Here is a 12,726-nt window from a genome sequence, read left to right as displayed (position 1 = left end):
GGTTATTTCTGACAGTGCAGCAAAAAAGACCCAAATTGAAAACATAATATCTGAAGGTTTTGTTTTCATTCCATTGTAAAATGAAAACAAATTGTAAAACCTCAGAAGTTGTCGGAAAGCTGAATTATCATCCCCCTGGCCAGTTCTAGTTGGTTGCTGTTATTATCCATTTTACAGTTACTGTATTGCAGTCATTACTATCCCAGGGCAGGCTTACTCCCACTTCCTGTAAATGAAATGTTTGCGCAGCAAAGACAAAAAATTCCAAGGACAGTGCTTCAAATAGCATGAGCTCAGGTGTTGTTTTGGGCTCTCTCAATACAAAGAGCTGGGAGAGGTTGGCAATCCTCTCAAGCCTTGGCAAACCTGATGGCAGAGCCAGGCAAGCACTTAGGAGAAGGGAAAACAGTCTCTGAACTGTGTCACTCATTATGGTTTTACCCTCTCTGGTACAGTCAGAGGAGTTTTTTCTCCTCTTCTCCTTTGACAACTTTTGTCATCACATTACTGTCCAATAAATTCACATTTCTAACTTATAAGACCACATAGGTTTGATTCCCAGAAGAAGGAAGTTAGCCCAAGCACTCTCAAAAGTTTGCAAAGTACATCTTCCCCCTGCCAGACACCATCTCGCTCCAGTGAGTGGTCCCCAAAGTTAGGGAAGGTGGAACAAGAACTTCACCTCTGATGCCCAGTGGACATGGAGGGAGGTGTTTGTGACCACATTCTGGTAATGCTGCTTGTAGATTATGGAGGAAATACACAGTAAAGGACCTGATTGGGAGTTTATGCCATATTCAGTTAGGAAGTACACCATCGTGGGTAGGGGAATTGGATTGTTTAAAAAACAGTTTAAACTTGAAATTCAACCTATATTCCAGTTTCTGTCAGGTCTCTTTCAGGATCCCTCCTGTAGAGCTGCATTTCTGTTATCTGTCAAATTAACAAACAAAGGCACTGCCATTTGATAGGAGGGATTCATCCCATAAGCCTGGAGCTAAAACGGTCTGTCCTTCCCGGGAGCTTCTCAAGGGAGGGCTCAAAATCCTGTCCCTCGTATGAATTACATCTGACCTAAGGAAGTTCATTTGGGGTGTCTGAGGACCACTGAATTTCAGATTTCATATATAGGCCACCCTTTTGAATGTGTTCCTGCTGTGGGCTGTCAGGCAAGAAATAAAACAGAGACATCAGAAATAATGAGAAGGCACTACCGACGGAGCCTAATGGATTTTCTTCCTTAGAAGAGCTGGAAGCACAACCTGAAAGAGACTGGTTTCCTTTCCCAGTGAGCACGGTGGGTGTGGGTACCTAAAATTAGATGTAGTCTCTATTAGTTGTAAATATTTATGCCTGTTGCCATAATACATGGCTTTTAGTCTGACGGTCTTCAGAATGAGGAAATCGTGGTAAATACATTTTGATATTGAAAAAGGAAGAAATAATAGAATTTTAGACAGTCCTTTTCAAGGTTAGCTATGCTCACACAAACCGTTGGGTTCATCTGGTTTTTGGAAGGCTCACAGAGCTGGGGCCAAACAAATCTAAGTCAGGAAACCCTTGAAGTGAAGGAATGTGTGACATACAATAAAAGGCCAACAAGTAGATGAATAAAATAAGGGGGGAAAGTAGGTAATTTCCTTAATGCATTTCTGTGCAAAATTCTAAGATCCCAAGAAATCAGAATGAAGATATTTATGACACACAATAGATAATTTCTCAAGCAGGAAATATCAATTTTCCGCTTATGTATTTGCAGGACATGCAGGGAAATGTCCATATATTAATAATTGCATGATTTATTTTTGTAAAAGAATTAGATGAAAAAGCAACCATATGTTTGGGGATTTTTTCCCCAAATTCCTTTCTTTTCTATATTAATTTATACAAGCAGTTGGAGAAGTACCTATAGTTTCCATTTCAGCAAATTTTCCTCAAAATCATTTCACAGATGCCTTTTGCTAAGCAAAGCCAACACCTCCAATGTCTCTCACCATTTCACAGATGCAACCCCTGTTAATTACAGGGGCTCATAAATGAGCTTTATTTCTCTCCATGTTTTGTAATAGTATGTACAGAAGAAAAAGAGGTTGGTCAGCAGGGAAATACAGATACCACATCTCCAGTACTGGGAAATGTCTCATATACCTGCTCAGAGAAAGGCAACTCCACCAAAATCGTGGTAAGGGCCAGAGTTCGCCAGCAACAATAGGAGAGAACAGTAACAGGAACCAGAAAGTCCGGACAGATCAGGCAAAATAAACACCAGCTTCAAAAAATGTGCAAAGCCCAGAAGGAAACTGGACTTTGGCATTCACCCTGTACAGTGGAGCTGTTCCCAGGGTAGAAAAATATGCAGTTGGCTGGAAAAGTTTTCTCTCTTGCCTGGGCACCTCAGGCCATGGCCAGATGTGAGAGGATGAAAAACACATCTTTCTACCTCTTAATCAAAACTAGGTCAGGGGTTTTGAAGCCACCTTGTAGAGCTGAGACCCCATTCAAATTCAATTTGAAAACGAACATTTTGGCTTCCTTGGAAAATCCTCTCCCCTCGTTTTGACTCCCAAGAGGTTCAAATCCTCTCATGCAGCTTCCTGAGCTGCTGAATGTTCCCAGTTCCTCCATGACCAACAGTCCTGCCACAGACATCAGGGTCTTCCCTGCAGGATGGCAACAAGTCCATCCCTCAGCACCCACCCTTTAGTTTATAGAATGGCTCATTTGGGTGACCATTAAACCTTTGCCTATGGAAACACAAGTGCTGAGGAGGAGTCTCAGTATCAGAGACTCTTAGTGGCTGTAGAAGAGGATGTCAGATATATCACAATTTTTGCAATCATCCAGTTGGAGGGAAGGCCACAAATTCCCTTAGCTCAGCAAAAATCTGTGGTAACTGGGAGATGATCACTGACATGGCGAGTGCAATGGATACACTCCAGATGTCTCTTCGACATCTGCTGGGATTTATATCCGCCCATTGACACATGGGAAACTTCAGTTCTGAAAAAAAAAAAAAAAAAGAAAAAAAGAGAGATCTGTGCGCTGAGTTTATAGTAAGGTAGCCAAGACTAGAACTTCTAGCGGTTTGTTTGTCATCTTGCTATTTCTAGAAATACCTCCCTCTGCCCTCTTGGACACCAGAATATGTGTTTCCCAGACCCGTAGCTGTCTTAAAAGAAAACAGATCATCTCCTAGGAAGAAGTAAGCTTAGGGAGATCAATATGTCTGAAGGAACAGGGGTGGGAAAAACTCCAGAGAAAAATGTTTAAGAAGGAAAGAAAAAACACTCTGCGGTTTCCCATCATCCACATGCCCTAAGGTAAGGAAGGAGCGTTTTCCAAGGGAGGAAACCTAGTCATACATGGCAGCACAGGCTAAAGGATGTGACCCTGAGTTCAAAAGAATACAACCCAGACAATACTCTTTCACTTTGTAATTACAAAGTGAACAGTGAGCTTATGATGATGAAATTATTCATAGGATCGAATTAACTTGTCCCCGGTGTCTTCCTGTCATTACAAGAAGACATACTTTTTCCATAACTCATCCTCAGGTTACTTTAGCACTGGCTTTCTGGATACCAATGCATCATTGACCAGGTAGATATAACCTGTCTGGCTCCAACCATCTGTTTGTTAAATAACAAAGAGTCTGCTCAGACACCCTAAGCTGCCTTATGAACATAGCAGCAACAATTTAGCATTTTAGCTGAAGGGAGTGAGTTTGAGGAGTTATATAGGCAGGCATTTCCTGACATTTTTCTCATCCTAATTTCTCCGGAGGGTCCCAGTAGTGGTCAATCCATGTGTTTTCCAAAATCTGCTCCCAAACTCAAAGTCCAAAGATCCTGCATGTAGAAAGGAATGTTGCTGTTCTGAAAGGGCAGAGATTTTTGAGAAGCCCCTTTGTTCTGAAATCCTCTTAAAACCAATCCAAACCAGTTTCTTAGTGGTCCTCAGTGGCACGCTTTAAACAAGATTTAAATCTCATATCTTTGCCATTTGCTCACTGCTTTCCCCACTGAAATGGCACCAGCTGGCCATTATTATTTCACACACTGGAGGGTTCAAATGTTCATCAGCTCTCCAATTCTGGGAGTTCTCATTACAAAGAACAATAGAAGTTTCTGGGCTGTTTGGTCAAAAAACACACTTCATATATAAGCACAGCATAATAATGCATATGCTGCCCAACGTTAAACAATTCACTGCATGCTATTGAATGCTTAAAAATAAAATGAACCACTGTTATTTTAGATTATCTTGATCATTAAAGCCCTGCAGGCAGCAGGCATCACAGCAGTTAATAGTAACAGAATTTAACATCAAGGAGTAGGATATATTAAGTAAACATTAAGTTCAACCCATAAACAGTCTCTAGTATAAGCACAGCAATACATGAGGACTCACAGGTTTTATATAAAAGCAGGTTTGTGTCAATACTCACATTTTGTTTGGAGGGAAACACTGGCTTGGGAGGATCACACAGCTGCAGGGCAGGAATCACGGCCAAATCATCTGTGTCACGGACCAAAGCTTTACCCACAACCCACCCCGCCTGCCCTCTTGTGTGCTCAAAAGTTTCTTCTGCCCTTATATTTCACCTGGAAGAGTTCAAGGTTTAATCCCTGTTTCCCTTGATAAAACAGTTCCCAGTCAGCCATCACATTGTGATTTTTGTTTCGGCGTCTGTTTGTAGACACGGAATGGAATCCATTCTGCTGAAGGAAACATGCCTGTTTTTATGTTTGAGATAGGGATTTCACCCTCTGCCCAAAAGCCTTTCCAGCTGGGCAGCCAGGTTTTCTCTTTACTCCCCTTCAGGCTCTTTCTCCCGGCCTTGCTGAGTCCATTCCCACACGAGTGGACTGTGGACCACAGCAAGTTCATGTGCTTTCTGCCGCTAAGGGCCACCTTCCATATCTGCCAGCAAGACTCCATTCAGCCCCCACGCAGGTGTAAGCCTGTGTTTGCCCCCGTGCATGGGAAGGAAAGTCCTTCCCCTATGTATGTTTACAGTCATCTGGGCTTAAACACTCATTAAAGATAAGTACACACTTGCGTGTTTTGCTGAAACAACCCCAGAATGAGGAAAGTCGGAATTACGCAATATGGAAAGAATACTCTCCATTTATTAAGCGTGTCTTGACAGTACATTAAAAAAAAATTCTGGAGCTTTCTTCTTGGCCAAATATTTCTCCCACTTCATACCATAGGTATGCTCCAGTTGTGCTGGGAGCAGAATGGCAATATTATGACTCACTTCATATTGTAGGCAGGAAGTACCGTATTTTGTTCCAGAAAGAAATAGATCGTAGGCATAAGATTTAAAAGGCAGCTTTTTGTAAACTCCACTCTGGTATATTCTGGAGCACATTTTGATCGGTTGCACCATCCAGTCCCTCTCCAGCTACAGCCCTGGCTGTGCTTATTTTTAAATTTATAACTGTGCTGGGAATATGGCATGTCCAAATTAACTTACGGCGGCAAGTGTGGGAGTTAAATGAATTTTTTGTGTTTCTTTCCAGAGCGACTCTCATGGCAGTAATTGCTGCCACACACTTTTGCCATCAATTCAATGTTGTATCTGTGCTGAAGCACTCAGGCACAGATGAAATTATGCTGTTCCTGTGTCTCTTAAGGGCCTATTAAAGTGATCCAAATCTTTTGGTTTGCCAGCCTATGGGAAGTGGGAATGATCATCCTCCTGCTTTGGTTTTGCATTAATTATACATGGTTGGCCAGCCAAGACTACCAGTGGCTGAAGGTTTAGATATAAGTTTTCTTTGGTAGGGTGGAAGTGAAAAGCAATTTAATTCCTGGTGTTGAACAGATGAGGCAAATTCCCTATACTGTTTAGTACCAGCATGTTTCATTTGTAACAATCCAGCACTGTCCCCTCTGCATAGGGTCAGGCACCAGCCAGCGCCACTGGCCCCTGCAGACTCAAACTGAAAACTTCAGGAGAGCACATGCAATTCCTAAAAAACATGCACTCTGGTAGAAACAAACCCTGGGAAACAATACCCTGACTCACAGCCCCTCTCACTAGGACTGGAGCATTTTTAAATGCAACTGCTTTGTCTCAAACCTGAAGGTACGTAGAACGTTGATGATGTTTACTCCAGAAGCACCCTGAGCACTAACTGTGGTTTTCACTTTTGAAAAGCAAAGGCCATGTGTCAGGGCTTTGTGAGCCACACCAGCCAGCCACGCATTCTAGGGCTTGCCTGTTAAAGTATACCTGTCTGGAACACACAGAAATCACGTAAAATGTTGGAGGTTCCTTTATATACAAGCCCAGCAGGCAAAAATCATGATTCCCTTCTGTGATTCGGATTTTATACCCACAGTTTGTGTTTAACCAGCAAAGCCTTTGACCACCCTCTGCATACCTCGGTGGCTGTTTCACATCGAAGAACCCAGGGCAGATAGAGCAGTGCTGGGAGCCTCCAGCCTGCCTGGCCTTGGCTTCGGGCCAGGAATCCTTCCATCCTCTGAGACCGACTCAGCCCCTCGTAAGCCCCGAGCTTTACTGGGATCAGCTGCACCTGATGCTTTTGGTTCAGGGCCGCATTCCTCGAGGGAACCTTGAATCCCTCCAAGGATCCACTCCAAACAGGCTTTTTTTCTTCCTCTTAGGAAGCCAACAGTGCAGGATACCGGAGACTTCCTTCAGATGATATCCATGCAGATGAAGCCTTAAAACTGTTGGTTGTGTAGAAACAGAGCCAGACAGAGGCATTTTGCTTTGGGTGGCAGCATCCTCCAGAAACTGCCTTCCCCATCAACACAGCAACCCACAAACCTCTGGGAAAGCCCCCAACTCCCATGGCTGCCAGCTGGGGCTGTGCAGGGCACCAGAGTTATCATGGAGAAGGACACTACAGAGTTAAAAAGACACTCTATCAGGGTGTAAACACATGTCCTGTAAGACCACGTTGGAATTATTTCTCTCTATATCAAGTCAGTCTTACAAAGAATGCTCTTGAAATGGAAAATACCCAAAAGGTCACAAAAATAATGGAAGGTTTAGAAAATAAGATCTAGAGGAAAAAAATTTCAGCATTGCAGACATCAAAGCCAGGGACTGTGTGGAAAAATAATACAGAGCAGCAAGGTAACAGTCCAGAGGGACTAGGGAGGAATAGAGAATAGGAAGCTCAGGGCAGAAGGGAACCTCTTTTTTTATTGGAGTTAAATGACCGCCCAACAGTCCAAAATTTAGAATATAGGTTTTTTTACTAAAATTCATAGTGTAACCTGTGGGCCAGTTGTAAAACTAAATAAACTGCCTGGTGAAATTCCTGTGTCACAGTCATTGCAAGTCCAGAGCAAGACTGGGAGAGGAATGAATGTTCCTTCACGTGGTCCAACAACGTCTTCACCTCCCAAAGCCTGTTTTTGTCCTGTTTATCTGGTAGAATAAAAATCTACAATAATATCCAAAAAAAGCCATTTTACTATCAACATACTGTGATGGTTGGAGACTGCACAGGCACAGTAAAACAATCTTCACAGCATCCTTCCATCCTGAATTCAGTGAAAGTCTCAAGGAGAAGGGTGTGTCTGTGATATCCCATTTACTGTTGTTATAGCCTCTGGTTTTAAGTTTTAAACCTTACAACAGTGCAATAATGAGCTTTCCATTTCTTTGCTGACGTGGTTGATGCCTGCAGGTTATTGAGTTTAAAAGCCAAAACATACAGACATAGAAAATTTGCTGCAGGGTTGAAAAAATACATAACCTGTTGGAAGGGTGGGATCAAATTAGCCTTTGTTCTCCCAAATTTCACATAAACAAGCATGCTGATATATCTCCCAGTACAAGGCAAGCAAAATCAAGAGTGCCTGTTTGAATTGGAATATTACTGGTCCACGGTGGGTGGCAGGAACATATGTGCAAGTTATAAGGCTTGAAATTTGGGACTTTGCTCCATAAAATGCCCACGTGGATCAGATGAGAGATTGCCACTCATTGAATGAAATGCTGGGGACCAGGTCAGATCCTGACAGCCTGAGCCACCCAAGGCAGGATTTGCCTGTCCTGGGACTACAGTGGCATACACAGTCAGTGTGTGCATCAGAAATTGGTGTAGAGATACTTTAGTCTTCAGCAGTATTATTTGCCAGTGAATGGTTCTCAACAATTATGCAGCAACAACTTGTAGAGACTGATGCAAAATAAAACCACAACAATGGTGTAAAACAAGTAATTTCCAAATCCTGCAGTGGATAATACTTTATGATCCATGAAGTAGCTGTAATGAAAAAAAAATTAAAAAGAGAGAGAGCAGATTAAAGTTTTTTTTCTTTTTAAATTGTGATAATTATCCATATCACTACAATAAAACCATATAATTATACATTGAGACACATATTGTGTCTTTGTAAGACTTCTAGTGTCATTTCTCAGTCATTCAAAGCAGCTGTTAGATGATGTTGGGAAACAATCCACATTGTCTGCTGTATTGCCTACCTCCTCCCTCTCTGCTTTTGTGTTTTCTTCCTCTCTCCTCCTCCTCCTCCTCCTCCTCCCAGTGAATTTCAGAGCTATAAAATATCACTGACAGCCTCAAACTGTGGAAACAGGGAGCAATTCCACCAGAGTCAAGGGGGGAATCTCTTCAAACAGCAAGAGAGTCTCACAGTCAGAGAAGGGGTCAAAGCCAGCTCATGGCAAGTGACCTGGGGACTAAGTCCAGTCATGGCAGTGGGCACAGGAAAGAGCTGCTAAGTGCTGGTGAGGAGAGTGCTGTAAACCTGCAAAGTCCATCTGAAAGTCTTTCATATGTGTGTGTGACTGCATGTGTGTTTGTAAACACATGCCTATAAAAAACCCATTAATTTTAGAACACTAATTATTGGTGCAAATGAGTCCCCTAAGGGCATTAACAAAGTACAAGGATAACCAGATCTATAGTAGAGCCTGTGGCAGACTCTGTTTTCCTTATTTGGGAGGACATACAGCATACCTTTGTGAGATGTTATAAATGTGCAAAGTGTTAGAGCCTGAGTTACCTGTCAACACCTCTGGCATATATCTGTCATTTACCTTTTTCCTGTCATCTGCCATTTCCTATTTCCAGTGGCTTGCCCTGAACTGACAATATGCAGTCAGGAGGCTTCCTGGGACCCTATTTCTACCCTATCCCTTCTCATGGATAATGCCTGTAGTTATCTTCAAGCCTCACATAATTCTCTGCAGAGAACTATATTGTGTGAGCTGAGAGCTTCCTGCTAAAGGTTACTAGTCAAAGGAAGAAGGACAAAAGGTAATAATTAAATCTGAAGAGAAAGGGAAGAGAGAGAGAGAGGGACGAGTAAACTACAACAACTTCCACCCCTTCACGTAAAATTATGTGCAAACCTTCTCCTCTGTGAAAAACAATTTATACCTAAATATATATGGCCAGATGGGTATGGTAACTCAGTGCTGCTTGAGTCACAGAATCATTGGAAAAAATATTATTAAAGCAGGCCCTTCCCAAGATATGCAAGGACTGGTTTCTGATTTTGGTAGTTGTTTTAAATGCTGTTATGTTTTGCTTGATAATAGAGAATCAAAAGCACAGTTTCCAGAACAGCACTGACCTCTTAGCCAAAATAATGGAAAATTTTCAAAAAACACCAGGAGAGCACAGAAAAGCTCATCACAATGCTTTTGCTGTCATCACTCTGTTTTCACGGGGACAGCTGAGGGCTGTTCCACTGGAGGTGGAATTTCAATTAAGGACTTAACATTTTAGTAAGTAGAGACTGTAAGAATAAACTTGTGGAAGCAGGACAGCCATACTAACCGTATTTATGGATTTGCATTTAGGCTGTGCCTGGAAAGGACAATGCAGTCTCTTTCATTTAATATGGAGGGCTGGGTACAACGGAGCCATTCTCCTAAGTATGTTGTATACAGTGGAGGCATTGGCTGGTTTTCATGTTGTGCAGAGTTCAGCCTTGCTACTCTCAGCTGATGGCATCCCCGTTGTGTTCCAGATGCTGCACACACACATCTGTGCGCAGCCAATGGTCCAGAGTCACCTCTTTCCTGAAGTGAAAATGAGTCTTCAGTTTCTGCAGAACTTACTACTTCTAAAAGCTTCTTCCTGAATTGTTTTGTTTTTCCTTTCCCCTCCTTGCTTAGGCAATATATGTGAGATGAACAACATCTCTCTGAAGCCAGGAGAGCATCCCAGCCAACAAGGTCAGCTGCAATCATCCTTATCCGTCGTTACGTGCAGCTCGTGAGCTCGCCTTCAGAGCAAGGGCAAGTTCTGCCAGGGTGATCTAAGAGTTCATAGTGCCCTAAACTTTGGCTGTCACTTGTTGTTGGATCACAGCAGTCATGTGCCATTTGAGAGGTGATAGAGGCACAGAAGGGGCATCAGCCCACATCAGGCTGGTGCCTAATGATTGTGAAGCTCCCATGATTTATTAATGGGACAGAAGTCCAAATGACCATTTTCTTCTCGTTTGGCTGATCTCTAACACCAATTTAAACCATCTGACAAGGCTCATGGTTTTTCTTTTTCATGTTCAAAGTAACATCTGTTAAGCCTTTTGGGCCAGTTATCCTAAAGAAAGATCCCCAGAGCAGAGCACAGTGGAGTACAGAGAGGGTGAACACAAGAACCCACTCTGCACAGTGGGTTCTTTTAAAGGTGACAGTTAACCTTCATTCCCAGGCTGTAATTACCCTTCTGGTTGCATATGTTTTGAATTAGAGTTGGTGTCAAATTCAGATTAGGAAGAGGGTCTAAAAAGCCAGTTCCTGATTTCAATACCATGAACGTGACTTTTCCATTGACTCACTGGGATTCAACCCAAAAGAGACATCAGAAATGCTGAAACATCAAAGAACAGAAAACATAACCAAAGAAATAGTGTTCAGGCATCTACACAAAAGTCACTATGGCAGGAGAAGACTCTTGAGTGGGCTGAATAACACTAAGTTTGGTAGCAAAGCTGATGGAATTTCTCTATGTTTTTAAACTTACACAGCAATAGAAAAAAGAAACTCAGCCTTTGAATGTACTTACCAGATTGTCTCACTATTTGCTGTCATGTAAGATTTTCAAGTCTCATGTTGAAGCATGACCTTGGGAAGCCTGGATGGGAGGAGATCTTTTAGGAACAGACACCTCTTGAGAGCACAGCTCCCATGTGTATCACTGACAGACAGACAAACAGCCTCCTTGAAAGGACAAACTTCTAGGGCATTTTCTAGCAGCAGAGTCTTTAAGAAAGACAGAAGTGATGCGTTCTCACTTAAAATTCACTGTCACAAATTTTACAGCAACTGTGTTCACTCAGTTCTCACTACTGCTGTGAAAAAAACACACACAACCCGGATCCTAATACCTGAAACTGAGTATTCAACTAGAATTTTAGTGCCTGCTCATTTGTCATCAAAAAGATTTAAGTGAAAATCAAGATTCACTTAAACATAATCTTGTTTTTAGGCAATTTAGTTGATTTTGCATTCTCCAGGAATCACTGCATATGCAACATGCCTATGCAAACCCCATGGATCTCTCTATTTCCATGTAGAGCTAATCTAATCCTTCACCAGAGTGGTGTCTAGTTCATTGAAGATAAGGGATTTACCTGAACAGCTGTGGGAAAAATTCAGGCCCTCATGATTGGTAACAAAGTAAGACTTAACAGGATAGAATAATGTAAATGTTTAGGGAGAAAAAATGGAAAATCAGAAAGATTTGGGCAATGCTTCTTAAATAATAAAGTGACTTTAGAGTTTCAAAAGAGCCTGTATTTCACTTATGATGTACAGTTCCCAGTGAGAACTAGGTGGCTTTATGCTCTTCGGTCATTCGTCTGCCTTTCAAACCCCCTTGCTAAGACCTTGTCCAGCAAAAAACTCAAGGCCTATAGCTCACTTAAAAACACATGTGTCCTCTCCCAGCAGCCAGAGAGGCTCTGCAGGAACACACACATCTGCCCACACACATCCAACTGCAAGATTAGGGCCAAAGTTTTTATCAGTGGAACCTCACCAGGAATTTTTCTAGATCTGTTTGCACAAATGTCAACACTGGCTTCTAAGCTTTTCCTCAGTCTGACAGCAAGTGACGTTTAAAGGGACAAAAGATCTTTTCACACACAGAGCAACACAGCCAGTCACGCAACTGTGAAGTCTGTAGCATAACCACACGAGTCCAGAGACACAAGCACCATATCCACTTGGATAAATGCTATCATCTCTTCAGGCTTCTGCATGGAAAGCACGTGCCTGTCAGATACATTTCCCTGTCTCTTAACTCTCCTGTCAGCACAACTGTCAAATGTTTTCAAGTCCACACGTGTAATAACCTTCCTAAGAATAATTTTAAAGTTTATGCCCATGGAAGCAGTTTGATGGTGAGGTGGATGTGGGCAGCACTCATAACCTGTGCTACAGGAGGAAGAAAAAGTCATACATCTTCCATCCAGGGCCAAAAGATGTTCTTCCTTCCTCCTGAGGCATGGATGAAAGATATCATAGAATAATAGAATTATTTGGGTGGAAACAGAGCTTAAATATCATCTCATTCCAACTTCCTCACCATAGGCAGGGACACCTTCCACTAGACCAGATTACTCAGAGACACATTCAGACTAGCCTTGAACACTTCCAGGGATGGGGCATACCCCCCTGCTCTGGGCTATATTGCACTAGCCACAGTCCTCAACAGAACTGATTAAAACCAGGCTTCCTTTTTTTCTCCCTAT

General features: G+C 42.3%; 1 protein-coding gene across 1 annotated transcript in view; it reads left to right on the top strand.

Moving 5' to 3' along the window:
- RHOJ (ras homolog family member J) overlaps positions 1-12,726 on the top strand; it is a 61,753-nt gene that overhangs the window by 13,261 nt on the left and 35,766 nt on the right. The window lies entirely within an intron of this gene.

Source organism: Pipra filicauda, unplaced genomic scaffold, assembly GCF_003945595.2.
Source record: "Pipra filicauda isolate LSUMZ 115617 unplaced genomic scaffold, ASM394559v2 scaffold151_size3305965_pilon, whole genome shotgun sequence".
In the NCBI taxonomy this organism is placed as follows: domain Eukaryota; kingdom Metazoa; phylum Chordata; class Aves; order Passeriformes; family Pipridae; genus Pipra; species Pipra filicauda.
This window is presented reverse-complemented; position numbering and strand designations above follow the sequence as displayed.